Here is a 16168-nt window from a genome sequence, read left to right on the forward strand (position 1 = left end):
CAAAAGATGCCTTTGGATGCCAATAAGTTTCAACAGCTAACTTCACTTTATGAGCTTACCCATGGGAAATCACTTATTTTCTCATTTCTCAGAATAGTTTAATTAGAAAAATAAGAAAATAGAAGAAATACTTCAAAATCTTTGGCATCTCTCCATTGCCCTTTCCCCCACTCCTGTGCCAGGTGTTACAAAGCAAATTGCCATAATCCTAAGAATGAATTTTTCTTCCAGCAACACATGAATGTATGTTCTCTGTTCCTAGAAGACCTATAGCCATACAATCACCATCCCCCAGGCCCAGTGACTCTCTGTAGGCTATTGACCTGAAGAATTTGCCTCTGGGCTAATGGATTATAAACCTAGTTCTGAATGGATCAGCTTAGTTCCTGTAATAAGATAAGAACTGTTTAGTTGAATATAATAGAAAACATGACAAGCAGTGCCTTAAAGCATAATGATATTTATTATCCCATTAAAACAAGAAGTCTAGAAGTAAATGGTCCCAAGATTAGTTGACTTCAGTGACATAATGACATCATCAAAGACCTAGACACACTCTATTCTTCTACTCTGCTATTCTCAGCATGTTGGCTTCCAGCCCTGTTGGATATAAGACAGTTGACACAGCCCCATATTCACACCCATCTTCAATCCTATTCAAAAGCAGGAAGCTGAAGGGGAGGACGAGAGGCAGCTTTCTCCTCCAACGCCTCTGTGCAAACCAAGGAGGAAAATCCTTTCCAGAAGCCCTTTAATACTTTGCTACTCAAATTGTGGTCCTCAGGCCACAGCATCATCCATCATCTGCGAATTTATTAAAATGCAATGTCCCAGGCCCTACTGTGATTGCCTATTCAGATTCTGCACTTTAACAACATCGCCCAGGTGATTCCTATACACGGTAAAGCTTGAAAAGCACTACTCTGATAGACGTTGTCCTGTGTCTTTTTAGCCAGAGCTTGGTAACAGGGCTATCCCCAGGTGGAAGGGAGACGGGGTAAGTAACCTTCCTTTTTCAGCCTCTTTAGTGGAAATAGGAAAGGGCAAATGAGGTAGGGAATGGCTGTTGGGTAGACAATTCCCAAAGTCGGCCACAGTATTTTTCTGGGGACAGGGTGGTACAGAATGCCATGCTCCCTATGGTTCAGGGTTGTCCACCGTGACTCTCTGAGTTCACATAGCCTGTAAAAGCTGCCCAGAGAATGAACCGCTGGCCTCATCAGTAGTATTTTTAACAGCAGGTTGAGACTTTACCCATGTGATTTTGGAAAGATTTCTTGTTTTTATAATCTTGAGGCTTAAGAGTACTGTCTGACCCAAGGGAATTCAAAGAAAAAACATTAAAGCTGGTATAATTGAAGGGAAGGTGAAGAATGTAAAATAACAGGTTTCTTTTCAGTTTTGGTTGGTATGAAACATTTTTTTTCCACTAGAACAGCTAATAAAATTTGTTCTCAAGTACATTTTTTTTTCTCTGCTATGCATTAGTTTTCTGGCCTTATTGAAAAACTTACTAAGAAAATTGTTTATATTTATATGAAATAATATGAACATGAAATAAGAAATAACTGGCTTAGAGAATTTTGGTCTAGTTTTAAAACTGAGAATTCTGCTGTTTCATGGTTGAGCCATTAATAAACTAAGTCTTTTTAAGTGTTTCATAAAGTAAAATTGTAAAAAGTTTTCCAATCATACAAAATAATAAAACACAAGGGAAATGGCATATAGAAAAAATAATAAAGGAAAAACGTGGGACACTTCTTAATCTTGGAGCAAGGACCTTGTAAACTCCAATTTAAGCCAATCTTGGTTTGACTTCCTGTGATTACATGATGGTTTACATGTGGTGGTGTAAATGCATCTGCACACTTATTTACAAGCCTCCTGAACAAGTGATCTTTTCCACTGGTTATTAAAGGCTGTTTTGAGAATCAGTCTTGGGCTATATTCCCACCTTTTCCCAATCAAATCCTTATTTTGTTTCATTCATGGAAAATATATGATCCTGGTGAACCTATCTCATTGTCACCTTACCAATTCGATGTGATGTAATAGAATAAATTGGATCTAACATCAGAGAAACAGGCATGTTTGCAGGGAAAAAGTAGAATAGTTTTCAATTTAGAAACAGCTATTTGACTTTGGAAGTGGGCAGACACATTCAGTAGTGTGTCCTTAAATTGAAAGAGGAGACAGTCATACAAAAGAGAGCAAAGAGTTGGGGACAGGGTACTCCTTATATCACTTGGCATGTTTTAAGTGCACATAGTTCTCATTGAATTGGCTGGGAGGCCCCCACAGAGAACTGCTGGCAAACTGGCGCCCACTAAAACAACCGGGACTTTCAATAAAAATTCATGCCATGGGTGCCAAAGCAAACTTGGGAAAATTGTCCACTTTCAGGCAACCCGGACAAAAACCTTAGGAGGGCTGGAGTCTATTTAAAGGGCTCTATAAGAGCCAAGAGAAATGTATTCCTGGTTTATTTGAATACAGGTGCTTGTAAATGGCAGAGCCACGGTGAGCCCAATTTGCATTTCATACTTGGAGACTGATTTGGGCTCAGCCTAATCTGGTCAGAGAAAACAGCCAGGTCCCTGGGGTCCTTTTTCCTGAGATGCTATCTGAACATTTCAGTAATGTGGTGGAACCTGCTCTTAAATTTGAAGATTTGGTGATTAATTGGTGATGAGGAGGAATCTTGTTTTCAGTTTTCCACATAGATTGCATTCATTTGAACTAAAAGGAAAATAATATTCTCAACAAAGTAAAAAGGCAAATTTGATTACGAAACCGGAAACCTTAGGAAAATATTTTTTTGTTTTGTTTTTGGTATTTGAATTTCAGAACCTCATCAAATGTGAGTTGTATTCATTCGGTTGAGTGGTAAATCAGAATGTCACCACTTGACCTTGGCAAAGCTACCTGGTAATGAGGATGAAAGGTGCATGGAACAATTTGTGTCTCTCTGAGTCACTAAGTTTTCCTTCAGCAGCACAAATGTGTCATCTGTTTTGTCATGAGTTGTCTTGAGCAACAGAAGCTATGGTGGCCACATAGAGGATGGAAAGGGCCCTGGCCTGCAGATCAGGAGTCAATATTCACACATAGATACACATCTGTAAATGCAGAGATTTTTCTGGAAGGATACACAAAACATTGGTTAAAAAAAAAAAGAAGTTGCTGCTGTGGTAGGGTCCTGGAGTGGGAACCTGGTGAATCAGGATGGAAAGAGAATTTACATTTTTATTTTTTAATTTTGTATTGTGTGTGTGTGTGTGTATATATATATATATATATGTATGTATACATATGTATGTGTGTGCATATATACACACACATATTGCCCATTCCAGAAAATATAAATATATAATAATAAAGTGGGCAAAACCATATCTTCATTGGCTCTACTTTCATTGGGTAGATAATTTTCTCCCTCTAGACCAGATGCCTCTTTTCTAAAATAAGGTAAAATAGAGTTTAACTGCAAAAATAGCCAATGTTTCTCAAAGCGGTGACCCTACCATAACAGAAATAAAATTCTCCATTCTGAGTCTGATGTTGGAGCCATAATATACTGTTAATACTAACAATATAAAGCATAAGCATTATCTAACTAGCCAAAAAGTTCAAAATTCACTGGTAGTTTATTGAACAGGCACTCCAAGAAGCAACTTTAGGGGAGAAGGAGGAGAGGAAGAAGTTGCTGGGGCTGGAAGCCGGGAGGTCAGGAGAGCTGAGTGAGCCAACGCCCAGAGGATACATAACAAATGGGGCATATGCTAGGATAGAGTCTGGTTACAACCAAGTTCACCTGTCTGGGATCATCACTTCACAAGAGCCTCTGCCAGTCTTTGTTTTATCTAGGAGCAGATTTTGGTGCAACTGCCCTGGACTAACAGGACTAGACCTTGTCTTCCTATTTTCCTATAATGGTTCTGGGCTGCATTTGCCTCGGGGTCAGCATTTGCCTACACATCATACAGCTCCTAGCTTCTTGCCCACTCTAATTCCATTAAAGTTTTCATGGGGAAGACTTGGTCTCAGTTCTCTGTCCTTGCACTTTCTCTAGCTAATTTTTGCACTGCAGAAATGATTCTGCCCTTAGTCATGTACAACTGGATGTCTGCAGCTCAGCTACTTGGGGGAGGTGACGTGGGAAAGAGCATGGGCCATGAGGTGAGTCAGGCAGGGGCTGTGTGCAGTCTTGAAGACGTCCTCACTTATTAGCTATAGAAATATGAGTAAGCTGCTGAGACTCTCTGGCCCTGCTGCTTTATTTGTGATGGAACCTCTTAGTTATGCACCATGAGTCTGGAAAGAGCCTGTTGACTCAGCCTATTCTAGAAAAAAAGCATCATAACTCATAGCCCATTTTATACACAGAGAGACCAGAGCAACAAGGTAGACCTTAGTACCACTAGCATTTGGGACCAGATAATTCTTTTTAGGGAGGGCTGAGTTGGGATTTTCAGGAGCTTTAGCAGCATCCTTGGCCTCTACTCACTATGAGCATTCCCCTTCAAGCCCTTTGTGATAACCAAAAATGTCTCTAGACATTGTGAAATATCCCTGGAGGTGGAGGAATTACCAGAAGTTGAGAACCACTGATCCAGAGAACATTTTCCCATCAAGTTTCGTTTTGGTTCATATGGGTGGGTGTGTGGAAAATGTTGAATTTTCCTGGGATCCTCATCCCTCACCATGTGCCCTCAATCTGGCCTTAGCAGGTCATCAGCAAGGGTAAGGGGCACATGGCACAAGTCCCCACGTGAGTCAGCTGAAGGCTTTCAGGGTTCAAGGAGAGCCTCTCCAAGGCAAACAAACCAGTCTTGCTGATACTGACCATCTCTTCGGTAAAACTGTCATGTGTTATTACTCTAACCAAGTTTCTACAGTCCTAAAGATCTGCAGAAATTAAGAAGTGAGGAGAGACAGAAAACTCCACCCTCCATAGCAAAGGGAAATCCCAACAGAAAATTGCCTGACACAAGACTTGGTATACAACGAGAATGAACTTTCTTCTTTCTTTCTCTCTAGGTCTCAGAATACGGTGCTCCCTATGAACGAGCTGTCGTCTCTCCCTCTGCTCACTCGTAGTGGTGACAAACAGCTTCCATGCTACGACCTATGGCTGAGACTTAGGTTTTGGACTCTCTACTTCTTGGATGGATTATATTCATATTTATCAGGTCTTGAAGTCAGTCTGAGCAATCTGTACTTTTCTCTCTAACATCAATGGGTGGTTAGGGGAGGATGGGAGGGCAACAGCTAAACATATCAAAGTCATTGTGGGTGACGGAAACCAGGGAAAACTCTTGGCTGAGCTGATTGAGAAGACATCAATGATGTTCTAAGAACATGCTTCAGTGAAAGAGGGGGATAGTACCCACATGATGGGGTAGAGAGGTGAGTAAAAATGAAGAAAGATATGAGGAGAATAGAGCCAGTGATTTAAATCACTCTTACTCTAGAAGAGAGTCACAACACACAGCAAATGCAGGGTTTTTTGTTGCTGTTTTGTTTTGTTTTTTATGACAAAGGACCCCTGTTTGTTTAAAAGTTGAAAGAGAGAAGCCAGTGGAATAGGAGAAATTAAAGGTGCTAGAAAGGACGTGAAAATTAAAGGTGCTAGAAAGAAGGGGCTCACTGTGGAAGCAGCTTAGCCGGGAGAAGAAACATCTCTCTCTCTGAACTGGTGGAAAGAATGAGAATAAGAAAGAATTTCCTTATTACTTACTGTCTTCAATTAAGGAGTTTAAATGCCCTTCACAAAAATGCACATGCAAAAGTAAAATATTAGTTATCAACCATGAACCCTCTAATTTAAACCAGCTTTAGAAATCTTTGCGTAATAAACTAGTGATTAAGTATTTATTAGAATATTTATTGTTCACATGCCAAAAAGTTTTGGACTTCTGCCAAATCTCAAATCTCCACAAAGAAGCAAAATTATTTCAAAACGTTTACATTATATTAAGAACAAAACTTGAACTAAGTGCTAACCTGGCCTTAACATCTTGTAACTCTAGTCTTATTCTACCCAACTGGTCACTATTATCTCTTTTAACAAGAAAGGTGTCCAGCATAGTGGAAAAACATGCACGGAGCACCTGTGTTCAGCACTGTGCTCAGACCTGCTGTGGGGGTGCAGGAAGATTGGGGGGAGAGGAGGAGGAGGAGGAGGAGGAGGGAGAACTGAGCCAGGGCGGCCAGGAGAGCCAGGGCTGTGATGTGCTGCCCAGACTCACAGCAAACACTGCAAACCTAGAGTCTTGGGCCCTCGGAACAGGAGGTTTTATGACACAGCATACACAAAATATTTTATTATTAGTGGAACACTACATATAATACTGAAGAAACAGTTCCTGTCCACGGGAAGGGAAGATCAAAAGAAAAAAAGCCCTCTATCTGCCCTGGCAATATTTTTATTATCCTATAGGTAAAGCAAGGAAGTCCTTTGACTTTTTTTTAAATTGGAATCTGAATTTAAATCTGTGCCACATAAACAAATAACTGAAGGTCCTCTGCTTAAACGCCTCATCAATTTGAAAAAGTCAGACCAAAAATATCTTTTTGCCTGAAGACAGTTGGCTGGACTAGATGCTATTAATACTTTGAAGTTCACTTCAACTGCAAGAGTTGTAGTTTTATGATAAAACCACTCAAATGCATTGAAAATATAATACATTTATTGCCCCTTTTCAAACAAGTCCGTTTTTCTCTTGAATACAGTTAAGGGAAAACTGACTGTAATGTTTTGGCGATTTGGGAAGGGATACCATGGTGTCTATGTCCTCCTGACCACTTTTCTGCACATCCACTTTACCATGAGATCACCTGAGGCCTACAACTTTGTCAGACATTTGGATGTATCTCCCTCGGCATGCATTCCCCATGGGCGCAGTGGAAATTGGTTTGGGGGATGACATGATCTTAGATACTACGTTGCTCTGTGGCCCACCAAAAGGCCTCAGTACATAAACCCATATAAGGTAAATCTGTGGTATTAAAATTTGTTGTGGGTGGGGGAGGATTAGGAAAATAAACCTAAAGAGTCTTGGTGGAGGAGGGGCAATAATAAATTTGGGAAACCCTGCCTCAGGGCAAGGACTCCTTGAGGTTTTAAGATCTGGTGGGCAGGACTCTGAGGCATCAAATACAATCAATTTTTTTTATTTTTTTATTGTTTACTTTTTAATTTCAGGATATTACAGGGGTACAAATGTTTAGGTTACATATACTGCCTTTGCCCTACCTGAGTCAGAGCTTCAAGTGTGTCCATCCCCCAGACAGTGCCCACCACACCCGTTAGGTGTGAATATATCCACCCCCCCCCACCTGCCCGACACTCGATGAATGTTACTATCATATGTGCACATAGGTGTTGATCAATTAGTACCAATTTGAGGGGGAGTGCATGTGGTCCTTGTTTTTCCATTCTTGGGATACTTCACTTAGTAGAATGGGCTCCAGCTCTCATTGTTTCTTATAGCTGAATAGTACTCCATGATATACATATACCACATTTTATGAATCCACTCATGCATTGATGGGCACTTAGATTTTTTCCACATCTTTGCAGTTGTGAACTGTGCTGCTGTAAACAGTCTAGTGCAGATGTCTTTTTTATAGAATGTCTTTTTTTCCTTTGGGTAGATGCCCAGTAATGGGATTGCTGGATCAAATGGTATATCTACTTGTATCTCTTTGAGGCATCTCCATATTACTTTCCACAGAGGTTGTACTAGTTTGCAGTCCTACCAGCAGTGTGTGAGTGTTCCCATCTCTCTGCATCCACGTCAACATTTATTATTTGGAGCTTTTTGATAAGGGCCATTCTCACTGGAGTTAAGTGATATGCAATCACTTTTTAAAAATTCTTAAAAGTTCATCTTTAAAGTGTATCCCCTCCTCATTATTTCTAATCTACCACAGAAAACACTATGCAATGTTTTAAATTTAGACCTTTTTTTTTTTCAAAATATTAGACAGTATGGAGATTCCTCAAAGAAATAAATGTAGATCCAGCAATCCCACTACTGGATATCTACCCAAAGGAAAAGAAGTCATTTTATCAAAAAGACAACTTCACTCGAATGTTTATCGCAGCACAATTCACAATTGCAAAGATGTGTAATCAACTTAAGTGCCAAATAATTCATGAGTGGATTAAAAGATGTGGTATATGTATACCATGGAGTACTACTTAGCCATACATTTACACATTTTTAAATTCAATACAGTACAGTATATAAAGCTCAATTTATGCAAAAGCTGTTCATGTGACAAAAGGCATATTTAGAAAATGACTCTCTTTTTTGAGGTCCTACTATTTGATATTGCAATCTGGAAGCAAGATCTTGCAGAATGCAGTGCAAGGAACGTTGTTGGGTAGCAGAAAGACCTACATGTCCATCCAGATTTGCTTTGGATTAGCCTTGCCATCAGGGGCAAGTGGCTTAATGCCCCTGAGCCCCAGTTTCCTTACCTGTCAAGCAAGGATACTAATGCCTAACCTTGTGGATTGTTAAAGGATGAGATAACAGATTTCATGTGGCTGGCACTGGCTGTTTCTGAGTTAGGCGATAAGTATGAAGTAAAAAATAATTGGGTAGAAGAGAACAAGGCGCCCAGTGAACCCATTTTGCCAGACTTCACAAACATCCTGTTTGGATTCCTGCTGCTGCCAGTAAAAAAAAAAAAAAAAAAAAATCCTTGCACACAGAATGTAGTCCCTGCCAAGTTTAAATAAACTCAAAATGATTATCAGTAGTTTGCGAGGATTCAGGCTTTGCTTCCAATGAAGAGACGTGTGGATGGTCAGAGACACCAGCAAGCAGAAGCATTCCTCCTGCTCCATAAAAATCACCATGATTACTCCTTTAATGAAAAAGTCAGGGACAGGCACCACAGCTGTGATTTTATGAAGGAAAAACAAGCCAGAATTCCTTGTGGTGGGGCTACTGCCACAAGGGGTCAGATCTGGATTATTGGTGGAGGCTGGCATCATCCCTCAGTGACAAAAGCATAACTGGAAATCACATAACTTGAAATAACTCTCAATTGTTTTAGGTGAGAAAAGCTCAAGCAAGAGCAAACCAGACCAGCTAGAGTAAGAGCTTCGATGTCTTTGATCCGAGGCAGAGTTGACTGCCTGGAGCCGGAACAGAAGAAAGATGCTGTTATCTTTGAAGCTCATGCTGGTTGCTCGTTGCCTACTCAACAGATGTGAGCAGTTTAGCTGTCGCCATAAATCAAGGGCTTCCCTCCCCGCAAGGTTATAAATAGGGATGGGTAAATATTTTGGATTCATTAGCCTCTAAGTATTCTTCAGATGTTTTGGGTTCAACCAGATAGAATACATCATGCCAAGTACATTCCCCCTTGATTTTTTAGGACCGTGTGTGATTTATGGGAAATCGAATCCATATGTTTCTGCTTCATTTACACTTAAATCATCAAAAGGTTGTGTGTTGTAAGAGCTATTTGATGTCCAAGATGCCGCCCGAGTGTGTGTGTGTGTGTGTGTGTGTGTGTGTTTAAACATAAGCAGCTTAAAAGTTTGGGTTTCTTTAAAAGAAGAGAGAGAGGAGAGCACGTAGGAAGGCCTGTTCTGCCAAGACGAAATACATCTGAACACCAGGAAGTTCAATTTAGGCTGAAACGACAAGCCCATGAATTTCAAAAGAGTCCAGAATCTGGGAGCAAATGGAGGGTCCTCTCCAGCCGGTTTCAGAAGCGGCTTGGGCAACGCAGAAAAGCAGCTGGCGACCGGCAGCGCACCAGGGAGAGACGGCTGGGAACGCACCATTAGCCCCCGGCTCCCTGCGGCTGCGAGCCCTGTTATCCTTGGGCCTCCTCAGAGCAGTCGCCTCGGCTGGGAGAGAGAACTCTTGGCCGCGTTTCACCGTGGAAATACCAGTTCTCGCGATGTTTGCCTGGGGTCGTGCGCCTGTCGTAGGTCAGCGCTTCCGGTCTGCTCTGCCGCTGGACTTCGTGTGTGCGTTGGGGGTAGTGCTTGTTTATTTACTGGGCAATTTCTTAAATATCGCGTTTAGCTCACAATAAGTTCAGCAGTGCAGGCAGTTTGAGTAAAGCGAGAAGTGTGCTGCACAGGGACACAACGGTCAGTAAAAGTTCACAGGTAAAACTGAGTTGTCATGCCCCCCGTCTCGGTTTAGTCCCTGACATCATTTTAGGCATGCATTATTATTTTATATGGTGTCTTTTAAATGATTTCAGGAGAAAATTAGAACTATTTTATGTGATAGCATAATTGAGATATCTTTAAGTCTCCGTAGAGGATGTATCTGTTCATCTTTAGAGCACTATAGCAGGTTAGGATGTGGAACTTTGTTGTACAGTGGGATCTCCAGACTGTGTGCTCTGAAGTCACTTCAGCAGAATTAACAATCCCAACTCCATTATCTGGGTCTTGAAATATTAGAGGTTGTATGAGTTTTTTTGACCCTTAACTCCAAGGAACACCCGATAAAATATTCCTTAATCTCACCACCTGTATGTAACCGCTGTTAACATTTGGTATGTGTCCACTGAGTTAATGGTGTGTGTGCATTCACATACACACCGAGTTAATGAGATCATACTACTTGTTCTGTTTTGTAGCTTCTATTTTTCATTTAGCAATATATTGTGAAACTTTTCCCATGTTAATAAACTCTTTCATCTCGTAATTTTAACTCTTGCAGAGTATTTTATTGTACCACCATTATCTTAATATCCCAGAGTATTTTTAAATATGAAGTGTAAAAAGTTATTATTTCAGATATATTTTTAAATGTTGACCTTAGTTTTAAAAAGTGTTTTCTATATCTTAGGACACGTTAGAAAAATAAACGAAGCTTAGAGTCTATATCTTGTAGTTTCTTACATTTTAGACCAAAGTATAGAACACTCTTTGAGAATCAGGAAGAATATTCATCTCCCTGTTTTAGAAGAGACCAAACTCTTCCATTTAGATGATAACTTCGAAAGTCCCTAGAAAAGATCAGTAAGATAATCAGTAAATATTCTTTTCTTCCTTAAAAAATAGTTGAGTTTCCACATCAAAAGAGCCTTGCAACTTCAATTAACCTGCCTCTCCTTGTTGGATACTCAGTCCATTGGTAAAATTCCTGGAATCAGTTTAAAAAACAGCGGAGGTCCATGTCTATTTTTGCTGTCTGTTTCTGAGTTCCTTCTCCCCTTGTTTTGGATTTTCCCAGTCAGTTACTAGCCAACTCAGTCTGGTCCCTTTTGTTGACAGGTTGCCAGGATACATCCAGGCGACAAAGGCTGAGGTTCCTGTTACCCAGCAGCTTCATATACGAATACCAACACCTGCAAGAGGGGATGTGAATCTTGGAGCTTCCAGCTGTTCTGCCCCTGTTTCCACCAGCCCCCTTCTTCAATGCTCAGACGCACTCAGAATGCCATGATTAAAATAGAAAGGCAAAGAACGGAACAAATGATACAAGATAAGGCTCCCAGAAGGTATGCTCTTTTGTCTGGTAACTCTTTTTTTTGTTTGTTTGTTTTTGTTTTTGTTTTTTTTGTTTTTTCTTTTCTTGTGGACGAGGTTCTGGGGCCCCAAGAGAGGGGGGCTCCAGAAGTCAGCCTGTCTGGTAACTCTTAAATCTCAAGTCTTTCCTTTCAACTAATAACGACTGCTTATTTTACATATTTTTGGTCTCTTCTACTTCCTTCTCACTGGTATGCAGTAAATATTTCCTTGCTATAGAAAATAAATCCAAGGAAAAATAATGAGTCCTTCAGTAAAAAACCTCAAGTACTACTAAGAAAAGTAGTAAATATCATTTTACATCATTGGATGATGCTGGCAATGATGAGTGAACTATGAATTAAATGTTCTAATAGCTAAAAGATAATCAATTTCCATGTAAAGGGATGATTTTTAAAATAATTTTCTTCAAAGAAAAGTAGATAAAGTAGGTTTTTAACATTAATTCATTATGTATTTATTAACCAGATTATCCATGAAAAAAAGGGGCGATTAAAGACTATAATTACTCAATTGACTTGGCTAGGTATTTTTTTTTTTTTTTGGTTGTTTGTTTTAATAATTGGGATAAAATCTACAAGGAGTAAAATGTAATCAATTTAGAGTTCTTAAATTCAAGTTTCTAAAATCAATGAGTTTAATAGATGTATACCATGTAACTATCACCTCAGTCAGGGTATAGGACATTTTTATCACTCCACAGTGTCCTCACTTCCTTTCCAGCCAGTCTTCCCTCCATTGGTAACTGTAATTCTGATTTCTATCACCAAAGAGTAGTTTAGCCATTCATAAACTTTGTGAATAGAATCATACAATGCATATTCTTATATCTGAATAGACTCAGCAGAATGTTTTTCAAATTTTTCCATGTTGCTTTGTATATCTGTAGTTCATCTCTTTTCACAGGTAAGTATAATTGCATTACCTGATTATTTCACATTTGTTTATCTATTCTATTGATTGGTATTTGGTTTGTTTCTAGTTTGGATCTTCTATAACTAAAGTGGCTATAAACTTGCACAAGTCTTTTTTCCACCAATATTTTTTATTTTAAATTTTTTCCATTTAAGTATTTAGGTATGATTGACAAATAAAAATTGTATTTATTTAGCGTGCACAATGAGATGCTTTGATATATGTATATATACATTGTGAAATGTTACCACAGTCAACCTAATTAAAATATTCATCACCTTACATAGTTACCTTTTATTTTTGGTATGAAAACACTTGAATTCTACTATATTAGCAAATTTAAAGTATAAAATACATTATTATTAACTATAGACACCATGCTGTACATTAGGTTGTTAGTACTTATTCATCTCATGGCTGACAGTTTATACCTTTGGACCAATATCTTCCCATCATACTCCCATCCTCCAGCCCCTTCTACTCAAATTCTACTCCCATTCTACTCAAATGGCCAACAGGTATGTGAAAAGATGTTCAACATCACTATAGTATGTGCAAACAAAAACCACACCTGTTAGAATGGTTATTATCAAAAAGATGAATGATAACAAGTGTTGGCAAGGATGAGGAGAAAAGAGAACCCTTGTACACTGTTGATGGGAAGATAAATTGGTACAGCCATTATGGAAAACAGAATCAAGTTTCCTCAAAAGTTAAACATAGAACTATCAAATGATCCAGCAACCCCACTTCTGAGTATATATCCGAAGGAAATGAAATCAGTGTGTCAAAGAAATATCTGCATTACCTTGTACGTTACAGCATTATTTGCAATAGCCAAGGTAATGGAAATGACTTAAGTGTCCATTGATAGATGAATGGATAAAGAAAATGTGGTATATACAAAAAATGGAATATTATTAAACCTTAAAAATAAAAAAAAATTCTGCCATTTCCAACAAGCTGGATGAACCTGGAGGATATTATGCTAAGTGAAATAAGCCAGAAATAGAAAGATAAAAACTTATGATCTCGTTTATATGTAGAATCTAAAACAAATCTGCATAAGTCTTATGTTTTCATTTATTCTGAATTCAGAACTAGGAGTGAAATTGATGGATAATATGGTAGATATTTATAATGAGTAGGAAATGATATGTCACTAGGATCATAATATGCATTTCCCTGATGACTAATGAAGTTGAGCACTTTTACATGGGCTTGTTGGAGATTTGTATCTCTTTTTAATGATCTGTTCACATCTTTTGTCCATTTAAAATATTTCCCATTTTATATCTTCTTTACTGATATATAATCCACACACAATAAAATGCACCCATTTTAAGCATATAATATGATGAGTTTTGACAAATGATTACATTCATGTAACCACCAATGGTATCAATGTAAGAACCCATCCATTGAACTTTTTAGTCAATTCTCCACCTACTCACCTACCCACCAAGTAATCATTGATGTACTTTCCATCATTACAGATTAGTTTGCCTATTCTAGGGTTTCATATAAATGGAATGATTCAGTTTATTCTCTTTTGTACCTGAATTTTTGAGCATCATGTTTTCAGAGGGATCCATGTTATGTATATCAATAGTTTGTTCATTGTTATTATGGAGCAATAGTCTATTGTACAGATATGCCATTATTTTTAATCCATTTATTTGTTGATGTATATTTGGGTTGTTTCCAATTTTTCACTACTATGAGTAAAGCTTCTGTAAACATTTGTATGTGACTTGTTATGGACATATACTCTCATTTCTCTTAGGTAATTATTTAGAATGCCAATACCATTTGAGTAGGTATAGGTTTAACTGTATGAGAAACTACTAAACGGTTTTCCAAAGTGGTTCTCACATTTCACATTCCCACCAGGCATGTATGACAGTTCCAGTGTTTCCATGTCTTCCAGTTTATGGGCAGTATTTTAAATTTAGGCCTTCTAATGTGCGTGTCTGGTGGTATGTCTGTAATTTTTATTTGCATTTTCCTGATGACTAACAACTAATAATGCTTCCTAATCTGTAGCTTATCTTTTAATTTCTTAATAGTGTTTATAATGAGCAGAAGTTTCTAACTTAGAGGAAGTATAATTCATTATATTTTTCTTTTTTATTTAATGTTTTTGTGTTATTTATTAAATCTTTGAAAATATTTTCCTTTGCTTTCTTCTAGAAGCTTTATAGTTTTTGCTTTATATTTAGTTCTATGATCTGTCTTGAGTTAATTTTTGTGTGTGGTGAAAGTAGGGAATTGATATTAATTTTCTCCCTATATGTATGTGCCTGTTTCACTATCATTTTGGAAAAATATTTTCCTGTCTTCATTAAATTGTCTTAACATCTTTGTCAACAATGAATTGACCACCTATATGAATTGACCGTATATTTTTGGACTTTCTGTTTTGTTACATGGATCTATTTGTCTATCCTTATTGGCATCATTAATTTTAATAAGCCAACTTATCTTGGCTTGTAGGTATTTAAGCAGCCATTCAAAATAAATATGAAAGTTAAGATCGTCCAGGACAGCTTGCCAGTGGAACTATACACAAGAATTAGAATCAGGTTGGGCATTCATTCCTGCATGTTGCTCAGATATTTCCCTAGCCAGTAACCCGATTTTAAATGATTTGTAATAAGCAAAAGCCAAAAATATAGTTATGAATTTATTCAAGAATCATAATCCCAGTAAAAAATATATTTTTCAAACTCATGTGAATGTGACTTGAACTTAATTTTCATTTATTCATTCATTTGATAATTTGAGTGTCTGCTGTATTCCAGGCACTGTTCTAGAGATGGGAAAAGAAGAGGAGAATATTTATTTGTTCACAATTTCTGCAAGAAAACATTATGTATGACATCTAACCTGCTGCCTATTTAATAATGTATTTCTCACAATTACACAAAAAATCTATACCTGGTAAAATAAACATCAGATTAACTGTCTTCACATATTCCTATGAATTGATAGAAATGATCAATACTCAAATGTTTACTAAGGCTGGGAGAAATATTTCCCAGCCTTTCCAAATTTTGCTATTACTGCCATAAAATATCCATTTCTTTTGAGCCTGAAAATGTATCATTTCTGTCAGTTACATTTTCCAGATTATTTAAGAATTTGAATCTTATATATTATTTCTAAGAGAAATTTATTATTACACAAACTAGACCTTACTGTGGCTTTTTCTTTTTTTTCTGAGTCTACATAATTTAAATGAATATGTAATTTGTGTTAAGTCATTTTCTCAGATTCTGGTGAATGATACATTTTCAAGAGCATATGCAATTCTAGAAGTAAGTTGTAAATGGTGGAGAATGTGAACAGTTCCAGAAACCCTTCCTGAGGGAGCAGTGATGTTTCCTGTGGAGTCTTATAAACATAGAGAAGCATTTTCTAAATATCACAGCACACAAGTGTGGCAATAGGGACGCACTGTGTTGGGCACAACAGAAAGGGAGAATGTAAAGGAGGTAAATTGTTAACAGGCTAAAAGTGACAACAAACAGCAAATAGCATGTGCAGGGTATAATGCAGCCAAGCATTTGTTTGAGAGGAGACAGTAAGAGAAGCCTGATGGAATTCTGTACAAGCAAAACTTGGTAGGATTCTGGTTGTGTTGAGTGCTGTTTTATAAATTCACATTGACTAATAATTAGGTGTTTCACTGTTAAAATGAAGTCTCACTTGTAAGTTATAGTGCAA

General features: G+C 38.0%; 1 protein-coding gene across 1 annotated transcript in view; it reads left to right on the top strand.

Moving 5' to 3' along the window:
- Positions 1-9972: 9972 nt before the first annotated feature.
- The window catches only part of ZNF475 (zinc finger protein 475), a 54358-nt gene continuing 48162 nt past the window's right edge, over positions 9973-16168 (top strand). Inside the window, exons 1-2 of the mRNA XM_012788568.3 lie at positions 9973-10129; positions 11270-11496. The gene's annotated coding sequence lies outside the window, so the exon portion shown is untranslated. The remainder of the gene's footprint in view (positions 10130-11269; positions 11497-16168) is intronic.

This window comes from Microcebus murinus, chromosome 11 (assembly GCF_040939455.1).
Source record: "Microcebus murinus isolate Inina chromosome 11, M.murinus_Inina_mat1.0, whole genome shotgun sequence".
In the NCBI taxonomy this organism is placed as follows: Eukaryota; Metazoa; Chordata; class Mammalia; order Primates; family Cheirogaleidae; genus Microcebus; species Microcebus murinus.